Source organism: Silene latifolia, chromosome Y (assembly GCF_048544455.1).
Source record: "Silene latifolia isolate original U9 population chromosome Y, ASM4854445v1, whole genome shotgun sequence".
NCBI lineage: Eukaryota > Viridiplantae > Streptophyta > Magnoliopsida > Caryophyllales > Caryophyllaceae > Silene > Silene latifolia.
This window is the reverse complement of record NC_133538.1, coordinates 107,155,530-107,161,930: the sequence shown is the minus strand read 5'-3', so window position 1 is coordinate 107,161,930 and position 6,401 is coordinate 107,155,530.

Genomic DNA, 6,401 nt, shown 5'->3' with positions numbered 1-6,401 from the left:
CTTCAATAGAGAATTATATGCAATTCTTATCTACTACTATAATATATATAAAGATTTCTTATATAATTGGTTGATTATTATCTATATTATAATGCAGTAATTATTTTTTAATCTGAGGTGTTTTGTCAATGTTGGAGACTCTATAATCGCTCGAAAAAAGCTTCCTTTATTAATATAGATAGATATACTAGGTAGTATCCCCCGCTTCGCACAGCCTGTTTTAAAATTTTATTATTATAATTGAAAAAAAATAATATAATTCATATATAACCTTTAATATTTTTACCTATAAATAAAAATAAATTAATTTTTTTTCTCAAATTTTATTTTTTTAGGTTTAAGTTCACTGTTTTAAAATAAAAAATATATAATTTTAATTAAAACTAATACTAAGTTATAGTTAATTACGCATGTTCAACGTTTTACAAAAAAAAATGTAACTGATCAAATATCACATTAATTAAAATAAAATTTATTCAAATAATGCAACAATCAACATTAAGGTATCAAATTATATCATTTAACAACTATATATAACGATGTTTAAGACTTTACTGTAAATAAAATAGGTTGACTTTTCTCAAATATCATTTTTATAAGATAACATATAAAATATTTAAATAAAAGTAATATATAGTTAGTCATAACTAATGTTTTGTTCTTGACGTATTTATATTTAACTAAAGATATTAAAGGAAAATGTAATGTTTATTCTACTTTTTCATGTTGTTTATATAATAGGGTTTTTCTACATGATACCCTTATATTTATTCGAATTCTACGTGATACCCCTCGCTTTTCAAAAATACCCGTGGTACCCCTAAACATGATAAAAATATCTTAAAATAGCAAAAATGCTCTAATCCGCCTCTTTAAAATGTTTAATTTATACATTTTTTATTGATTTTTTGGCAATAATTTGTCATGTCATTAACATAAATATCGGCTACTCAATTGTAAACATATTTTCTTTACAAAATATAACATATTAAAACGTGATTTTTAGTAGGTTGGGTATTTTTAGAATATTTTACTAAATTTAGGGATACCACTTATATTTTCAAAAATATAGGGGTACCACGTAGAATGCGAAGAAACACAGGGTACCACGTAGAAAAATCCTGTATAATTATATATTACTTAATAATCATTACTTTTCTTTTAATTATTCAAATTCATTCGTGATCACTGTGTACATACATACTCGTTATCACAATATTTAAACCCCTCAAAATCTCATATGTATTCATTTTGTCGCAATATAATTTTTTCATTCCCACACTATAAAAACTTATATCTTAGTAGTTTTTTTTTAAGTTTTGTTTTTAATATATACAATGACTCTTAAAAATATATTTTTCTTAATAAAATTAATGGTCTAAGTTTAATAACTTTCTCAAAATATTGTTTTTACGTAAATGTAAAACATTATAAGATGCTCACTATAATCATCTCTACATATCAAACCATGTTAATAAATATAATGAAAAGTATACTCGATTGAAAGCATTTTTTCGCTAAAAACGCTTTTATTTACATTTTAGAATTTTTAATAAAATATTTTTTTAATAAATTTAGAATCAAATCAACCTAATTATTTAATATAATTTTATAATAAAATTTATTAAATTATAATTAATATTTACTGAGATTTATGCTTCATTTATTAAGTTTATATTAAATATTCAGCTATAATGAATACTCGTATTTAATGCTGGGTTGACACGTGTCGCATCCACAACATTTATATATATATATATATATATATATATATATATATATATATATATATATATATATATACATAGAGTCAAGATCAGGTGAGAACGAACATTCGGTGAGAACGCATATCTACCTTTAGATTAGACTAAAAAGCAAGGCTGGGATTAAATCTAAAATAATCCCATCAATTCATAATTTACTACCTGCATTTACCACATAGAGACACAGTCGCCGGAGCTCCGACAAGATCCTCACCGGAGAATCTCGCCATCCCCAACTTATCGTCGCCGGAGCTCCGACCAAGCCCATCGCTGTCGTTCCTCTTTGTATGACCCTTTTTTTTATCATCGCACCACAACAACCAACAATCATGCTACCAATGCCGTCACATCGACATATAACAGTTTCGACAGGCGATCGCACTTCTTGGCGTACAACCCCACCGGAGCTCCGACAATTCACCACCGGCTGTAAAACATTTACAATGTTTCTCTTTCACTTCTCATCTCCTCTCACCTCGATGCCCTTCAACCACCTTTATCAGTCCTCGTCGGAGGTATAGCCTTGCTCGCCGGAGTTATTGTTCCTACCTCACTCCACCTTTCACTGGTAAAAATCTTCACTCACTGGTTCTTAAACCAACTTTGACACAAGTGGCAGATGGCAACTCACCTTTCTAGGTTCCTCATCTATTTCAATGTATCTACACAAAAATTTGATGTATCTAGCCACTATATTAATGTATCTTAATATAGATACACGAAATTAGTTATTAGGTACATTAAAATTGGAGTGGGGTACATTAATATAAAAATCAGATACACTAACTTTAGTTGAATAACACCACAATCAGAGCCGTCGGAATATTTTGAACGGTTTAATAGAAATGAGTATGTTATCAATCTAGTTTCTAATCACCTGTTTCAAACCCAATTGGAGGCCATTTTGACTTTCTCAGCTTTAGTCCCAACATCTCGCATGTTCACTTCTCCAATCTAGCATGGCTTTTTTTATCCAATTCTATTTGTTACTGGACAGATCTACAAATATGCCAAGAAATTTAGAGAAAGTATGACCCAATTAGCACTTGTCTTGTGATTTCGAATAGTGTCATTATCGGTCAAAATAATGTCTCCGGCAATTGAGAATCGACGATCGACGGTACATCAAAGATGAGTGTGCATACATCAAATATTAGTGTACATACATCATTTAATGGGAAGGAGAAGTTGGCAGGGGAAAGTGCGCCGGAGAAAGGCAACCCATGGTCGTCGTCGGAGTGAATTTTCGTCATTGATGTTGTCGATGCTTGCAATATGCGTCATTTAATGGCGAGGAGAAGTTTGCTGGAGAAGTAGTGTATGAAGTGGGAGAAGAATGGAGTCGGTTTCGGTGGATGTTGCCGGAGTGGGAGTCGGTGGATGCTGTCGGAGTTGATGTTGGTGGTCGTTGACGGAGTGGGACAGGGACAGGTGGTGGATGTCATGTGGGGTGTTAAAGAGAGAGTATGAGTATTAATGTGTGAGTTTATTTTTGTACTTCTGTATACGAGTATTAGTTATTTAGTTAGCATCCCTTAGGTTAGGTTAGCTTGTTCTCACCGCTTCACCGAGTGTTCGTTCACCTAGGATCCTAAATCTATATACATATATATATACATATATATATATATATATATATATATATATATATATATACATATATATATATATATATATACATATATATATATATATATATATATATAGAGAGAGAGAGAGAGAGAGAGAGAGGCGGGATCTCGTGAGTTTGGTTCTTACGGTGAGTTGTGAGTTCGGAAAATCTCAGCCATTAGATCAAAAGAAACCAACGGCTAAGAATAAATAGAAAAATCAAACAACAAACAAAGCCTGGCATATTAATAAACAAAAACCTTCACACAGACGATTCCCAATCCATACCCCGACTATTAGAGAATATATTATATATTAGGAAAGATATTATTATGGGTATCATAATAGTATCCTATAGAATATTATTTAGGAATATGGTTGGAGTATCCTCCAAGACGGTCTCCTATATATTGTAACCGATCTCATTAATAATGATCAAGTCATTCAGTTATATCTCCCTTCTATTATTAACACCGACCTCCCTCCACTTTCCTCTCTCATCACCCATCCTCACCTGCTGCCGCCGACGAGATACAACGACGTCGGCGCACCACTGGCGATCAGTTGGAAGCCTTATACCACATTATACACCAAAAAAAGTACCAAAAAAACAATATATACCAAAAAAAAAAAAAAATAATCAACAATGTGACACGTAACATGCACGCATAAATAGAAAAATAGAAGGAAAAAAATCAAGAAAATAAGACCTTGGGGCTAGTAAGACCAGCTCTAATCTTGGTATTGATCTAAACGGAGGTTGGTTTAACAAGAGCAGTAGTTTCAGGCGCCATTGAAGTAGAATGATGGAGACCAGTAAAAGACTTGAACGCCATTGATGAAGCCATCACATACAGATATATAAAGGGTTGAATACCGTTAGATTTTGAAAATGGAGGGTTGTGATTAATTTGGGAGATTTTGGTGATGGGTCCAACTGTTAAAGGTTTGGTGCATGACGAAATTTGTCACTTTTCTTTGCTTTTAGGATGGCTCACATTTGAATACGTCTCACGTCTCTAATATCCATGCTCCTTTGTCCTTGTTATTTGTCCCTTCTTACTTGTCACAAATCGTTACTCTACGAGCGAATATTATCAGACAGTCTTTCAAGAGATTTATATTATTTAGCTACTTTTATTGTATTACTGTAAGTTACTCCTTATGTTTAATTTCGAGTATTAGAAATTGAATAGAACTAGATTGGAATGGAATATTTGATTTTGAATGACAAATTGAGTTTTTTTCCAATTTCAAATGAAATCGATATGGAAACTGTTTAGTAGTGCATTTATGTGAACATTATTGTTATTCTTATTGGTATCAATTGCAGATAAAGGTAAATGAATGAAAACTCGGTGAGGAATTTGGTCGATGTTTCCAATGGCCTCACTCTGAGTTTTTGATGAACGCGTCTTATTTGTCGAAGATGTTTATGTTATGCTTTCTTAATTCTGTATAGTACACTTAAATCAGCAGAATGTGTGAATAATGTGATGAATGTGTTTGATTAATTTTGTAGGATAAAGACGGAGAATTAGTTCTACTCTTACTACTGGCGACTTGTTGTAAAATTGGTAAAAAAAGAGTAAAATTGGTGTCTTTTGTCATTTATTTGGCAGGAATAACATCACATAACTCCAGAATAACCTCACAATAACATGCGGTAAAAAAAAAGAGTAAAAATTTAAAGTAGTAAAAAAAAAATCAAAGTGACACCGGAATAACATCACAACAACAGCAAAATTACAGTAGAATAAAAGCACAATAACACGTGGTAAAAAAAAAGAAAAAAAATCAAAGTCGTAAAAAAAATCAAAGTCACACCGGAATAACATCACAATAACACCAGAATAACAGCACAATAACATGCAGTAAAAAAAAGAGTAAAAAAATCAAAGTAGTAAAAAAAATCAAAATAGTAAAAAAATCAAAGTGACACCGAAATAACAGCAGAATAACGGTAGAATAACAACACAATAACACATGGTAAAAAAAAAGGAAAAAAATCAAAGTCGTAAAAAAAATCAAAGTGGCACCGGAATAACATCACAATAACACCAGAATAACAGCACAATAATATGCAGTAAAAAAAGAGTAAAAATATCAAAGTAGTAAAAAAAAATCAAAGTGACACCGAAATAACATCACAATAACAGCAGAATAATAGTAGAATAACAGCACAATAACACGTGGTAAAAAAAGAAAAAAAAATCAGAGTCGTAAAAAAAATCAAAGTGACAACAGAATAACATCACAATAACAGCGGAATAACAATAACAACACAATAACATGTGCTAAAAAAAGAGGAAAAAAAAAGTCGTAGAAAAAATCAAAGTAAAAAAAAGGCACAATAACAGCATAATTACACGAGGTAAAAAAATAAGAGTAAAAAAAATTTCAAGTAAAAGAAAAAATCTGGTACAAAAAGAAAAAAAAGGGTAACATAATGAGAAAATTAGAGAAAAACATAAGAGAAAAAAAAAATCAAAGTTGTAAAAAAAAAGCATAATAACACGAGGTAAAAAAAGGCGATAAAAAAATTAAAGTAAAAAAAAAAGAGTAGCACTAGAAAAAAGAGAAAATAAGTAAATGACAATGATTTTATATGACAGGTAAAATTAGATCTTGACCATTCATCTCTAATATAATCTAGTGGCTGAGATTTCCAAGCACAAACTCACAACTCACCATAAGAAACAAAACTTACAAGAACCTAACTATATGGAGTATATAGGGGCGGGTTCAGGTACGAACTGCCTTAACGTACGAACCGTACGAACTAGCTTAATTAGGCAGTTTTTTTTTTTTTTTTTTTTTTTTTTCAGATACACTTTATCTACTTACCATATACATCTCTCATTCAGATACATCTTATAACATATCTAGATACACTTTTTCTACACTACAATTCTAGATGCACTGTTACACTTTTTTTAACACTATTTTTTTTGGAAGGTTTAAGACTAACTCCTAGATACATTTTGTACTATTTCCGGGTACATTTTATATTATTAGCGGATACAC